The following is a 15,636-nucleotide window of genomic DNA, read 5'->3' as shown; positions in this document are numbered from 1 at the left end:
CCTGATAAACCTTCTGTAAGTCTTATACCATCTTTAATTAATTCATCCTTAATTTCGTCACCTGCTGCTAACCTGGACGACTTATCACCATCCTCCCATCAGGCTCTTCTGACTATGATCGAGAATCTGATCAAATCTTTAATACACCCCCTGATGGACAAAATTGCTACGTTGGGAGAGAAACTGACGGGGTTGGAGTACTCCGTTGAATCTCTCCTGAAATCCTCAACCCACGTTGCAACAACTCAATGCCCGCCGACAACCGCTCTTTCAAATCTACCTAATCTGATCACTCCTTATGAAGCGGTGCTTCATAAGGTGCCTACTCAACTGCCAACTCCCACCTCCTCGTTGTCTATCAATCCCAAGGCCCCCCCGAAATTGACAACAGCACACCATATTCCATCCAAACATGTGCGCACTACTCATATACACTTACCTCCAGAAGCAGCGCCTTTTGTAATTGTTCTCTCGGGAGTCCCTGAACTAACAAAAGGTAAAGCTGAGAGACACTATGAACTTATGAACAATGTTAAGTTCTGGCTATCTAAAAACAGACCTCTGCCTTACCATCTTGATGGCCGAATAATAAGTGTTCGGAGGGTGGGTTGGCTTGGATCCCTTAAAAAAGACATCTTGGGTGATTTGATCTTGATAAGATTTAGGAGCAGACACATTGTGCCATATATACAGACTTGGATATCTCAAAATGGCGATGGACTTATTTCCACCTGGAACCTACATGATTTTTATCCTAATATGTCTTACATGCTTTCCCCTAGTCCCCGGGGCATTGTCAACAACCCAGTGGGTAGAGGAACCCATTTAAGTAATGGCAATAGTGTTTCAGTGGCTTTTAATTGTCCCAAGCCGTTGTACAACAGTTTTATGTATTGTAATTATTAGGAATGCCCTTGATTTATTTGTACTCCTCATGATTTTTGACCTCCTTTGCATTTTAGATAATGGAAATATGTGATTTTGTAATTGTACTAATATGCACTTTATAAACGTTGATTGCATCTAGTGTAACTGTAATTTAAATATGTTGAATTGTATTTTAAACTGTGCTTTTATGGATTTTTTGCAATCCGAATAAAGATTTTGAATCGAATCGACTTTAGTTTGCACTTTAATGCCACAACTTGAGGGGGGCTTGATAAGTTATACAAACCTAATGAGTCCTCAAATGCTGATCAGATTTTTGCCAAAAGTTTCCGCTTACAGAGAAACATACATACTGGGGGACTAAAATTAAAAAAAGTCAGTGCACCCACCAGCTTGGCTACCACTGGTATTGTAAATATAAGAGGGGACTCACATATGGGTAGAGCACAAGTCCTACAAAAAATATTTTGATGAGGACTAATAATATCACAGACAGTGACATCACAGGAAATAACACTCTAGAATAACCTTCATGTAAAAGGAGATCTGCCTACTTTACAGTCAAACCTTATATACAGACTTTGCTATATATAAAAAGTTAACTAGAGGTATACAATGTATGCATTCATATATAAACCAAACGCACACATACTTCAACTTATCGGTAAATGCAAAGTGAACACTAAGTGAGTCTACATTTAAAGCATAATCCATGTATTTATAAATATCTAATCATTTGCATGGTATGAAATAATGGACAAATGTGTTTACTTGATGTAAAAATATACAATTGAGGAATGCAGATACTAAGAAACTATGTACTCAAAATAGTCAGGTACATTTGGAAATAATGAAGTTATCAGGGGTGCTATCTTAAGATAAAAGCAATTATTTGGGATACAATAGAAATTGCAACATGGGGCATGTTTGTGATCAGAAGTGTCTTATTGACTCCCTGAACATTTTACAAAAACAAATTAATGCATCAAACAGAAATGTGAAAACAACCATTTTAAAGTCACATTCATGACTTCATATACCAATGTGTAAGTGAGTTCAGAGATGGCCAAAAGTGACAATATTTAACCTGCGTGGAACATGGTAATTACATTTCTTAGGGATACTTCTAATCATAGACTTCTCCCTTGTAAATCTTTCCAGACTCCACGTTGGATCTTAAACTCTTTGTAATAGCTCCTATGTGCCCGAAGACATGACCTCAAGGAGCTGCACATAGGCATAAACCATAAGCCCTACTTCCTCTTTTTCACCACTTTCGAACAGGATCCGGAGCTCCACTCCTTTTTGCAGGTTGCCCAAAAACCTTTCACAATTTGCAGGAATATCACGCTACAAAATGTCACGGCGCACTAGCAGCAAACTGAGCTGTGTTTGCGGCAAGCAGAGGTCAGCCGTGGACCTGCTTGATGCGTCTTAGGTGCCTCGGTATCAACCATGGTTCCAAGTACTGTGACAAATGCTTTCGGATGCATCTGAAGGCCATCGGAGAGTGAGAAACTAAACTATTAACCGAGCACAAAAAGTGGGGCCAGCCTTATTCCAAGTTACAGAGACATTCCCGGACTCAATGTTCATGTAAATCCAAGATGAACTTGAGCGACAAGATAAAAAGAAACTAAAAGAAGTCCAAGCAAGGTTCTTCATCTCCCAGACTCCCTCGATCAAGGGGGAGGCCTCACAGTCATTGTCAGTCTCTGATCAGATTGTGGTTCTGGAACGGAGCCACCCAAATTCTCTGGGCCATCATAACTCTGCAGCAAATGACAGCCATCACATAGGTGTTAGAACTGCGACACTGCGCTTGTCCTAACATCGTTCCCCTTCACCCGTCATTGCAGGCCTACATATACACTTGAACACAAGTGTTGGTTACAGGGGAAGAGGTGGCATCTGGAAACTGCAGCAGCTCGGGAAAGCAAAAGGAGAATGTTGCGATTGAGGGAGATGGCAGTCCACACCGCAAGGAGCTCCAGCATATGCCACACCATGCAGGGAGCGGGAAAGTGCTGGCAGCCAAGTTCTGTTTTTTGTAGTGCAGCTCTCTCTGGTGGGCCCCACCCTCTCTTGCACACACCCAATGCAATGACCTCGTTCCAGTTCCTGCCTCACTTTCCTTTCTCTTTTAGGAGAGTTCCCTTCATTCTTATTCCATCCTGCTTTGGACTCCTCTTGGCCCATATTATTTTGACTAATTTTCACTCCTGATCTAGTGAAGCTATTCTTGTGGGGTCCCCTCTGACGATTACACACACTTGAACTTGTGCCAGATTACAAACATTCTCCAGTGGGATTTATCATAATTGTTTTGAAGTTGCAGCTCGAGATACAGATCAGAAGCAGTGCATTCTGGGTCAGGTAGTTTAATTTGGAAGTTTGGCAGAGGGTGCAGGTCTGGGAATTCCCTTAGTCTCGTTACTGTTCCCTTACTATCACTGCTATTGGTAGCCTTACTCCGTGGGAAGGGAGGGGCATACAGGGGCGGTTGTGTACTCCTTACTGGCCAGTCTGCTGTACTAGCTAAAAGCGGTCCCTTAAGGGGTAGGAAGCTTGGTCCTCGGATCCAGTTTTGAGAGTACATCTATTTCCAGCCACCAGAATTGGACAGAAGGCCATGCTGCAGTTCATGATGATCCAGGACCCTCTGGCATGCCTTTGGGCCTCCACTCGGGCCTCTGCCAATGGTTCTCCCCTTACTGATCCTACACAAACTCAGCCTGACTCGCCTCTGGCACCGGGCCACAGTTTTAGTCCTTTAACCCAGACTCTGCTGGTTGTTCTCTGGTCATTGGTGCCCCAGTCTTCAGAGGTGCCCCAGTCTCCAGAGGTGCTGGTACCACATCCTACTCCGAACTTTAATCAGATATTGGCTTTGGCTGGCGTGTGCCATACGTCATGCTACACATTAAACAAGGCCCATCTTCAGTCTGAGGAAGACTTTCCTCCAGTTCCCTTACTTCAGAGGCAGAATTTCAAGAGGATGGAGGCTCACTCGGACTCAGATTGTGATGCACTTCAAGGCCTTGAGCATGTTCGCAAATATAAACAAAGACAACTGTGAGATGGTAGACCACTTGCTCCTCTCTCATTACACAGATACTGGATTGTATCATCATTAAAATGCAAGTGGCTTGGACACTTCAGAGTGAATTTAATTCACCTTCTTTGCACCCAACTGAAGAAAGTGCCTCTTTTATGGTGGTGGTTCGCAGAGGGGTACTAGATTTGCAGCTGCCTAAAGTGGTGGCCAAGGTTAATCTTCGGCCTGATATTTTGCAGCCCTTCAACTTCAGAGTTCTTACTGCCATTTAATAAAGCAGGGACGGAATACTTCATGGTGGCCTGGTCTAAGCCCTGCTTGTCCCATAGTGAGCTGCCCTAGAGCACAAAATCAAAGAATTGAACTATGTGATGCAACTCTACTGAAGCAGTATCCGACTGCTAGCAACTTTGTAGTTCATGTCTCTCTTGGCCACCTCTGATGGGAGAGACCAGACTAGGATGAAACCAGTCTTGGGTTACTTGTGTTTCAGTTTGGAGTGGACCTGTATTGGCAGTGTATGCTGGCATGCTCGAAGACTGATTTGTACATGGCCTGGTCAAATAGGAGGAGGCATTGTGGGAAAAAATGATGCCCTGAGATGAAGTCCAACTAATTACCAGTGTCCGATAACAACGCAAGCATTCCACCCATCAGTTTTTAGTTTACTTCAGTGTGACGCTCCAAGTGTGACGGGTATGCCCAGATGTGGATCCTGTGCGCACTATGCCACTGGAACCAAGCTGCACCTAACTGAAGAGATCCAAAAACCAGTCTTGGGTTGCTAGTGGTCCAGTTCAGAGATAACCTGGCTAGGCAGTTTGGGATGGACTGTTCCTACTGGAGCAGAACCAAAACATTTGCTCATGGCTGGGTCTAATCTGAGGTGGCATGGCGGGCAAAAAGACGATGGACTGGGATGCAGCCTTGAGTAATTACCAGTGACCTAGATTAAATCAAGCGTTTCACTCATTACTATTTTGAACAGTGTTCACTCTTGATTTAGACCTCACAGTAGAACCCAACACATTACTCGTGGCAGAATACGTGGTGGATAAAAGCATTCTAAAGATGAAAGTAAACTATTAGAGGATTACAGAATAAAATAGTTAAAGGAAACTTTATTCCCCTAGCTGTTTAGTATGGCTGATGGTTTAAAGGAGCCAATCAGGTGACAAAAACAGTAATAATGTTTGGCCTAGCAAACAAATGCTTCTTTGCAGTACTTCAAGTAAGCATTTGGTTAGCATGCAGTATGTGTTGCTTTTAGCAAGATGGCTTCCATGTTCACCAAATAGTCCCAGTGATCTTGCAGCTCCTGAAAACAATGCATGTCATGCACGGCAATTGATTTATTCCATTAGGAGGGAGGGGAAAATACACCTAATAACCAACAGTATGACAGACAGAAATACACCTCTGGGTTGATCTAAGCTGTGATTGACACAGTCAGTTTCAGTTTCAGAGAACTTTATTCGGTTAAAAACAAATAACCATAAAAGTAACAAACATACAGACAAATTACAATAATTACAACTCATAATTGTTAGTTCAGAGAGAGATCAAATAGACAGTTATCCAGTGAGGTATAATTTAAACCATTTCAGTTATCATTTGTTTTCGTGATTTAAAAACACTCTTTAAAAAATTTAAGACCACAGTTACAGTTAAAACCGTATCCATTCTCTGTACTTCTAAAAAAGCTGGGCGGCATCTGGTTAAATTCATTTCTTTTAAAAAAGGGACGATAATTTTTCTGCGAAGGGCACCATAAAGTCTGCAGAAAAAGAGGATATGGATATCTGATTGATTTGACATACCATCACATGGACAAGTGGGCAACATACGATTCCATGAGTTCATGCTAGGGAAGGACACCAATCTAAAAAACATACAAAATCTAAAACGAGTTAAAAGAAAGCGATCATAGTTTGACATGGGCAAGGATAAATATGGCTGTACAGAGTTAGTCTCACAAAGAATAGAAAGGTGGGAATGTACTGAATGTTTCAGGGTTTCAGCTCTCTTCCTCTTAGCCTCAAGATGGTCCAGGCAGAGGGTTTTTAGTGTCTTCCTAGGAATGCTACCCATTGAAGATGGATCCAAATAGTAAGAGAAGCATCCGATCTCAGACAGGAAACACTTTACATATCCCAACCATTCCACTCTGTCCACGTGATCCAAACTGAGGATGTCCTGTAACAGGGCCCGGTTCATAACGCATTCATTTGTGGTCCATACCCTGTGCCACAATAGGATAGGTTGAATTTTGATAATGTCTGTTATGTAAGGCTGGCCAAGTTCTACGTGACAGTTAAATGTTGCTGCACACTGTGGGACTGCAAGGACTTCCTCAAAAATTTATTTTCTACCACCTGGATTGGATCAACATTTGCGTACCCCCACAAGCCTGAGCCATAGATAGCCACGGATATACATGTTGCTCTATATATAGTCAGCATTTCTTTTATCGGCTTCATGCCCAGTTTTCTAACAAAATTCTTTAAAGCCATGATCGTTTTCATAACTAAAAGGGTTCTAGCCTTAATTGCGCTTGTCCAAAAACCTAGCTCATGGAATAAAATACCCAGATAAGAAAAGGTTGGGGTATTATCTAGCGGCACATTGTTTAAAAACATCCGTTTCATGGGTTTACCTGATTTTGGACCACAGTTCATTGTAAAAGTTTCGAACCTAACTACTAGTTTTTGCAGAGCCCGAGGAGTGCGTGCCATGAGTATGGCATCATCTGCATACATGAGTGCAGGGATTGCCCTCCTCCCCACCCTGGGCATATCTCCGCACTCATGCAGCAGGTGATGCTCAAGCCCGTTGATGTAAAGAAGAAATAAAAAAGGTGCTAGTACGCAACCTTGCCGCACTCCCCGGCCCACGCTGAATTGTCTGGAGCATTCGCCCCCCCTACCGTAGCGGACAGAAGCTGTGGCTCCACTATAAAGATCCCTCAAAAAACAGATTATGGTGTTGTCCACACCCAATCCTTTCATTATTGCCCACAATTTAGTGTGTGATACGCAGTCGAACGCAGATGAAAGATCTACAAAAGTAAAATACAAGCGTTCCGACTTTATCCTTATACATTTATGCTGCAGTAACATTAAATTTAGGCCTTGCTCGATTGTGCCAATCCCTTTTTGAAAACCAAATTGCAAATCACTCATAATTTCATTTTCCTCCGCCCAGCTTTGGAGTCTTGCCAACACTATACGTCCCAGAATTTTTATTTATGAATCAAGAAGGGAGATTGGCCTGTAACAGGCACAGCTGTTTCTGTCCCCCTTCTTGTAAATTGGGACGATAACGGAGTTAAACCAGGATTCTTTTAGGCCCCTAGATAGAGCCGCATTAAAAAGTTGAACCAACATTGGGCCCCAGATTTCAGTGTTTACTTTAAATAGGTCCGCAGGGATCCCGTCGGGCCCGGCTGCCTTGCCACCTTTAGTTGCTCTCAAGGCAAGCAATACCTCTTCGAGTGTCACAACCAAATTAGAGCTTGGATATAAATCCGGACTAATGTGGGAGCCTCCGCTATGGGTATCATTCTGTGCCTTATAGAGATCGGAGAAATGATCTACCCAATTATCCTCATTTATTGCGATCTCAATTCGCGCCGTATGGGTTTCATAAGGGAAAAGGGTGTTAATTACCTTCCAAAATACAGCGGGATTTTTTGTTTTTGAGGCCTCGCAGAGTGAGTCTAATGCCTCCTTATTTAGCAGAGATTTCCTTAGTTTCAGGGCCTGATTATAAACAGACCTGCATGCTCTTATTTCACCTATATCCCTGGGACTTCTGTGTACTGCCGGTTTTAGATTTTTCAACGCCCTGGTACATGCGTTATTAAACCAGCTTTTAGATCCTTTGCCTCTACGTTTCACCTCCACCCTTAGGCTACTTTTTATGCTTGTAGCTATTATACAAAAGTGCTCAATTATTTGGTCGTTGTTAGAGTTATCACCCAAGCAAATCATAAAACTATTAGAGCACGCCTCCCAGAGTTCCTTAAAGAAGGTTGCGGGGATTACTTTGCTCCAATTAAGTGTATACCCATTTTGTCTCCCAAGGACAACATCAACCGCTGCCCCTAGAGGTGGCGCGGCCGTAGATGGGTCTGGGAACAAAACTGCTACCTTAAGGCATTGGGGAAGATGGTCACTTATGGGCAGTTTAATATTTGTAACCCCCACCACTCTATGATTAAGATTACTGGAGGAAATAATAAAGTCTATAGTTGACTCCAAGCCTCTACCAACGAAGGTCGGGGCAAAGGGTGTAGGTTTTAGGGCTAATTCATTAGCAAACCCTAAATCGAGCATGAATAATAATTCATTAAGCAAGTCCCCCATCAAAGTGTGATCGAAGTGGGTCAAATGCGTGTCTCTCTCTGTCATCAGGCCACAAAGGCCCCGACTCCCTTTGGTACAGAGTGAACAATTAAAATCCCCCCCCCCCATAAAATTACCAATTCTTTGTCATTTTTATCAACCTCAAACTGAACTTCTTCCTTAAGTTGCTTCATTGCAACCACAATTTCTTCCCTCAGGACATTATTATAAAAGTTGATAATCATCACCTTTGCTCCTTTAAAGTTTCTCAAAATTATGAGCTGAAAATAATTGGATTGTAAATGGCAATGAGCTTGTTTAATTTTAAGTTGGTTTGAGACAAACGTAGTCAAACCGCCCTTAGCCCTTCCAAAGTGGCCTCCCACAGCTGGAGTAAAGAAGGTTCTATAGCCATTTACATGGATTGGGTCCTGAGTCCATGTTTCTTGCAGGGCCACTATATCCTGACCGCTTATTACCGACTCCCAGGCTGGGTTAGTAATTTTTTGCCTCAGCCCTGCTACATTCCAGAACAGCAATGTACAGAGGTCGCTCTTCGCCTGTATCGGATCTTTTCCTGTCTTTTCCCCACTCCCACTATTATCACCTACGGTGGATTGCATCTGGTCCAGGGTATCAGTATCACAGGATGCCATTCTATCGGAAGTGATGGACTCATATATTGTGGTCAATTCTTGAGGTAACTCAATAGGGACCTCAGTACTATTCGGGGGAACCCCACCCTCAGTTGGAACTTGACGAACTCGTGGAAGGGGGTTTTTCCCAACCACATTTTCTCGGGGTAACTGAGCTTGCTGTCAATCCACCCCTTCCAGGCCAGAAAAAATCTGGAAGCGATTTTGAATTGGTAGGTTGTACATATGTGGGAGCAATCCTCTATTATTCCATAATCTACCTCGAGTGAGGTTGGGCTCCAAATATGGTGGATATTGATTACTGGAGGGAGGGTAATGACAGACTTGATGCTGAAATCTGGGATAGGAGTCCTCTGGCCTCTGGGTATAAGTAGAGGGATCTTGGGCAATTAAAAGAGCAGAACTACCCGACATTGGTGGAACCCCCCTTGGACCAACCTTGTCCCAAGATCTTACATTTCCAAACCCCTGATGTTGATGGACTGGCTTCTTAAATAGCTGCCTGTCCCTGCCCCAGTTATTAAAGCTTTTTGACGGTGCATATGGATAGAAATAAAATAAAAGGTGCGTGGAGATGGAAGTGCTGTTATCAGCATTAAACCAATCCCCGATATGCCTCACGGCCCTATAATCCTTGAAGTTGATGATTATAACGTCACCATTTCTATCCTTTGGCCTAGTGCCCACCCAATTGGCACGCCTTACGCTTATGATTTCACCATTTATAGATGCAGGTAACGGTCTGTTATCTCGGAGCCAGAAGGTGACCTTGTTCCGTAATGCTCCGTGATCTTCCCATTTACCTGCAGGCAGTTCTGGGACCCCTGCCATTACGATGACATAAGGGGCCGAATCTGGGGTTAAGTCTACAGTACGACTCGTTTTTTCAGGAACAATGGCCAAGACATTACCATTTCTCAAGTTAGCTGTTGATAGATGCTTACTACCATCTTGGTTTTGGATTCCCCCTAGTTTGGATGTTTGCCCCTTCATTACAGGAGCCGTCAGTTGGGGTATAGCCAATTGTGTGGTAGGAGTTAATAACGTAATTGTGGGGCTATCTGGTCTTATCCCCTCTTGCCCAGGTTTCTTTTTTTGCACAGGTGCTGATGTTATAGGTGCAAATGATGGAGGGGGAACTGTTACTTTAGGTTTTACAGGAGGGTTCGTTGTTACTGTGTTGTTCATCTTAACTATTTCTAGCCCCTTTACCAGATCAAGTATAAGCAGAGAATTTTGTTCGACCTTCTTCTCTATTTTATCTAGCTGTGTACACATTGTAAAGGTCTTATCAAGAAGTGGTTGCATCACACCCCTAATAAGTTCTACAATCTTGACCACCATGGCCTCCTCATTTACTAAAATTTGCCCAAATTGTGACTGTGATGAATGAACTACCCCTTTGCTTATTTTCTGTGCTCGAGTACCCAGTGGCTCACCCCCCCCCTTTTTTTACTGTTTCTCATAGTAAGAGGAGAAGTAGGGGACCCAGGAGACGGTTCAATATAGAGTTTTGGGGTGCCCGATAATCTGACACTATCATTCCCTGTAGGTAAGTCCAATAAGGGTGAGCTAGTTGGTGTACTAGACAAAAGGTTTTCGCTTATCACAACGCGGTCAGCAGGAAGGCTGTCAATATTATCTATAATCCCTGAATTTGACAGATCAATAAGTAACACAGAATCTCTAGGGCACTTGGGCAAAGTAGCATCCCCTATTCCCCCTAAGTTAGAAGATCTCATTTCTGAGAATAATGGTAAAGTTCCACACTCACTCCCCTCTCCTTGTGTAATTTTATGGGTTGTCTTCCTTTGCTTCCCCCTTCGTCTCACTCGGGCTTTCTTAAATTTTCTAGGGGATTCTCTTATTACGGGGACATGTGTTTCTAAAGAAACCGCTGTGGCTGATCCTATGGGGGCTAAAGCATGGGAGTCCTCATCATGCTGACCCGCATGGACCATGGCAGTTACAGTAGTTACTTTACCAGCAGGGGCAGGATGTTCCTTTTCCAAGAGTGTGTCAGAGATAGTGACTGGGAGCTCCGGTGTAATAGTAATTGTGGGCGAATGTTCCAATCCCAGGGACACCCTTCTGTTGCTATTGATTAGCGCTACCTTCTTGATTAAAAAATTATCCATGGTTACCAATTTGGAGGACATAATGGAAGATAGTTCCTGGCTAAAATGGGGAACAAACGTGGCTTACAGAAGAATGTTTTCTCACTCACACGCTTTGTAGATAGCAGGCAAGGGTCAATGATGAAGAAATTTAGGCCCCGACCCGGCTCCTCGGTCCCCGGAGGGCCACAGAGGGCCCGCCCTTTGCCCGGGCTTAGCCCCGCACTTCGGCCCGCGCGCGTCCCGCGTGCGCGTAAATGGGCGGGGCTAAATAGGGAGGAAGGGGGGAGGGCGGGAAGAGTCGCAGGTGCGCTGGTGACCTGAGCGCTACTCCTGCAGGGACTCGCAGTCCCGCCCTCGCAGTCCACACAGCCCCTTACAGTCCAGGGGGTCCAAATCGCCACACACCGCTGACGTCCGCTTTCTCCCGCCTTCAGGGAAACTCCTCTCAATCTCTAACAATCACCGGCTACGAGCGGCACCCGCAGAGCGGGGGCCTCGAGCAGTCTTTATGCAGCAGGAGGAGGGAGGAGGGGGGAGGGCGGGAAGAGTCGTAGGTGCGCTGGTGACCTGAGCGCTACTCCTGCTGGGACTCGCAGTCCCGCCCTCGCAGTCCACACAGCCCCTTACAGTCCAGGGGGTCCAAATCGCCACACACCGCTGACGTCCGCTTTCTCCCGCCTTCAGGGAAACTCCTCTCAATCTCTAACAATCACCGGCTACGAGCGGCACACAGTCACAAACAAGGCCAGCAAGGAGCTGACCCAAAGTAAGCAATTTCTGATGGTGGCTCAAAGACCACTATTTTTTAAAAACAAAATATCCTAATATTGAAAAGGACAATGTTCCGCCGTGCCAAACTCTTAGAATGTCCACCCTACAATCAACAAACAGTTTGTAGGAAACCAAAATCCCTTGTACTAATCGTCAGCAGGTTACTCACTATACAGAAGATGGGGGGTGGTTGGGTGTGTAGTCTGATGACCGTAGGATTCAGTTACTGTTCTCGGCACCATCAATCACTCAATAGATAACAGGCAAAAGAAAGCAGTAAACGAGTCTTAAATTGGGTCGTACATTTACTGACAGAAAGATCTCAAACAGGCTATTAGCTTTCTCCTCCCAGCCACTTCAGCACACTTCTGATATCCTGCAAATCTCCACACTATTCTTACATCTATTAAATACCGTCCTTACTCCCTTAATCTGTTCTTTTAGTCTTATTTGCTTCAACTGTACTAAAAACACTGAACGCATCCTCACAATGAACAGCACAGTAAGTACCTGTTTGACATCAGGAATAGGGCAACTCATAACCACATCAAACTAAACCCAGCAACTCATAACCACATTAATCTAAAGGCAGAGAAAAACTGAAACACTTCTTTGTGGAAAACACACCTTTACAACCCAACACTTCAATTCGTCCCCTGCATCCATCCCCTTCAAAACCCTAAGGAGCACGAGTGTCGATGGGCTGCGAGCTTACAGCTTCACAGACGACTCCTGGAGAGAAAAAAAAAACAAATTATTTTAGCAAGTTCTACCTCCGCCTTTTAAGCTAGCTACTTCAAAGTCTGCAAGGAGTGTGAAGAGAACTTTCAAAGCTTCCATTACAACAGTGACTACATGACCAAGCAGTATAATGCAGGGTAAGGCACTGCATAATCATGGGACTGGAATTCCTGCAATCTAAACTAAAGAGAGCCTCACCCAAGTGACCTCTGCGCCCCGTTCTGAGTTCCAACTTACCGACTCACTGCCATAGATTCCAAGTAGGTGGAACATTCTAATTTTTTTATTGATGAGCAAGAAACACTATAATTTATCCCAGAAATGCGGTACGTAGTAACACCCTTTCCAGTACATGCAGCAAAACACTTACACAAATTACCCAAACACGTGCATCAACCTATATCTCTAGCATTCAGAAAAGTAATATAAAGTGCCTTAATCCACGTTTCCCTTCCTAACTATTGCATAATAAGTCACTGCACAGAACCAACCAGAATCAATAAGCAACGTGCTTTTGACTTAAACCACACACCCACAGTTATGTCGAGAATTTGAAAAACGGCTACCATTTGCCACCCCAAAGATAACAGATGTCCTATGGTAACGCCCCACTTATATTACTCCATATTCCCTCACACCATACAAGAAACCAACCACCCGCACAATCAACCTTCACCACCTCCTTTCAGCAACTCACTTCTGCCAATACCTCCAACACACGTAAAACTTACTCTAGATGAAAGTGTCATGTATGCAGCGCACACACAAAACAACCAACAGCACTATAAGTATATAGAAATGGCACAGCAGCACTTTACAAACTGTGAATTACAAAACATTAATGAACAAAATAAGTTCTGTAATACACTCAAAACATTCATCCTGCACCAAGACATTGAGTGACACTCTACTTCATTGAAACATTAGATGATGTAATCCTTATTTATGTACCGTGGTTGTAACTGTGCCCACTTACTAGGGGTGGGCGGAATTTGCGTAGTCGCGCTATGCAAAGCTCCGCGAAACGGTAAAAAATCTCAGCGAGCACGCATAAGTTCCGCAAACACGCGGAACTGCTTGTTCCGCCCGTTCGCTATGCTATTTTCCGGTTCGCGAACGCTGTTTACGTGCTCGAAGAGAAATATCTTGCAAGCACGCATTTTTAAAGCGCGATCAAGCAAAAAATTCCACGAAGCTGCGGATCGCAGAATTTTTGGCAACTCTGCGTTCTCCGCGGAACGCGAGATTACCCAAATTCCGCAAGTGGAACGGAATTTACCGCCCAGGCCTATTAATTACCAGATCCTATGTTGGTCTCACTCAAGGTCGGACTGACCTATAGGGCAATCAGGCATTGCCCGACGGGCTGGTCTGACAGGTCACTGTGTGTGCCTGTTTTTTGCCTGCTTGAGGGTCTGTTTTATGGTCCGCTGGGTTGGTTTTTACTGTTGATTCCCCTAATTAAAATAAACATGGTCAGCAACAAGCTCAAATCCATGCACTTTTCCAAACCTTAGAAAAATACTTATACAGCGTGTCTTTACAGGTTGAAAACTGCAACCTTTTGCTAACACAGGTCTATCTAATTCACTCTAGTGGACCACTTTTATTTTGGTGCCCGGCCCTATTTTCTGTCCCACTCTGACCCTGGTCTCACTGGAAGGCATTACACCCTACAAATCATCATAAATACATGAAGCAAAGTACAGTCGGGCTGTACTCCAACTACATGTGAGCCCCCAAGCCTAAAACAAACTATCACCACCTGCAAAGTTTATGACCTGAGCTAGGATTACTTGGTTCAGCCAAAAAGGGCTTCCAGCCTATCCAGCTGCGTGTGGCCCAAGCCAGCAGAAGCCACACACTGCATCAGCCAGATACACCTCTTACCTATAAACTATCTTCCATGACAGTTATCCTCCTCCCTTTCGCCAATTCTCTTCCCAGAGCATTTAGGGGACGTCAAAATTGCAATATGCGGTACTTACTAAAAACCCACCATAAATTAATGAATAAACTGAGTTACAACTAACCTTGCGGCAATTGCACAACTGAGGATCAGGTCTCAGGGGAAACAGTTAAATACATTAAAAATCGCATGGACTCTACAAAGAAGCCTTTTGCAGACGAGCTGTTGCCTCCTTAAACAAGTCATCAACAGGTCTCACCATGCCTCGCCTATTTATGGGCGCAATTCCTTGGCACGCTCACTCCATCTGGCATGGCTCTCCTGCTAAACTCTATTAGTAAAATGTAGCTGCCTGCATCGCATGTAGGGCAACAACTTAAGTCAAGCAGCAGCTCAGAGCAGCATTCCCTCACCAGGTTGCTCACCTTTCTCCCCCCTGCTTTGTCCTCCATGGGACTTGGGGGGTGGTGGATCATATCTTTGGACATTAGGCTAAACCCCCTCCTGTGGAGTCACTTCTGGGCCAGGGCGAGTGTCCTTTAAATACAACACAATACCCTGAGTCCTCCTCTTTGGGAACCCGCAACATAATTTTCACTGAATAAAACTGATGTGGTCTCAGTTGCTTGTATGCACTTATCCATTGTATTAGGCAGGGGTGCACATGGCTATGGGATATCTGCGCTATGCCCCTGACTATGAGACTGGCTATGCAAAAAAATAAATGTTACTGGGGAGAAGGTACCACTTCACCCTCCTTAGTCTACAATTCAGGGATTCCAATGTGAAGATTTTCGCCTCCCATCTCCCCACCCCTCATTTGAGGCAGATAGCATTTGTACAGCGGCTGCGCACTGTTCCGACAGGGATTTTTGCTTGTAAAATGGTACTTTGCCTGAACCATGGAACATTCCCATTCGAGGAGTGCCCTCGTTCAATGCGATCAGTTAACATTTTAGGTGGCTAGTACTCCATCAATAAAAACAAGCATTGGCAAAGGCATTAGTTCGGGTGTTGGCCACCAGCATTTTGGCTTTGTCAATGGTTGTTTTGTTTTTTCAAAACCATATTTTGGGGAAGCTGCTTGCCCCTTGCCAATCAATTTTTTTTTTTATTACAACCCAAAATATTTTTGCCTCTCAAAAAG

The 15,636-nt window shown here is 44.1% G+C and overlaps 1 protein-coding gene across 2 annotated transcripts in view; it reads right to left on the bottom strand.

The window, feature by feature from the left end:
• ABRACL (ABRA C-terminal like) overlaps positions 1-15,636 on the bottom strand; it is a 113,161-nt gene that overhangs the window by 78,106 nt on the left and 19,419 nt on the right. Inside the window, exon 1 of one of the 2 annotated variants that reach the window (XM_078649370.1) lies at positions 12,467-12,544. The exons of the other annotated variant lie outside the window; for it this stretch is intronic. The gene's annotated coding sequence lies outside the window, so the exon portion shown is untranslated. Of the gene's footprint in view, positions 1-12,466; positions 12,545-15,636 lie in introns of those variants that run through there. 2 annotated transcript variants of the gene reach the window in all.

Source organism: Lissotriton helveticus, chromosome 6, assembly GCF_964261635.1.
Source record: "Lissotriton helveticus chromosome 6, aLisHel1.1, whole genome shotgun sequence".
NCBI lineage: Eukaryota > Metazoa > Chordata > Amphibia > Caudata > Salamandridae > Lissotriton > Lissotriton helveticus.
The sequence above is the reverse complement of the archived record's forward strand: the minus strand, read 5'-3'. Positions and strand labels throughout refer to the sequence as shown.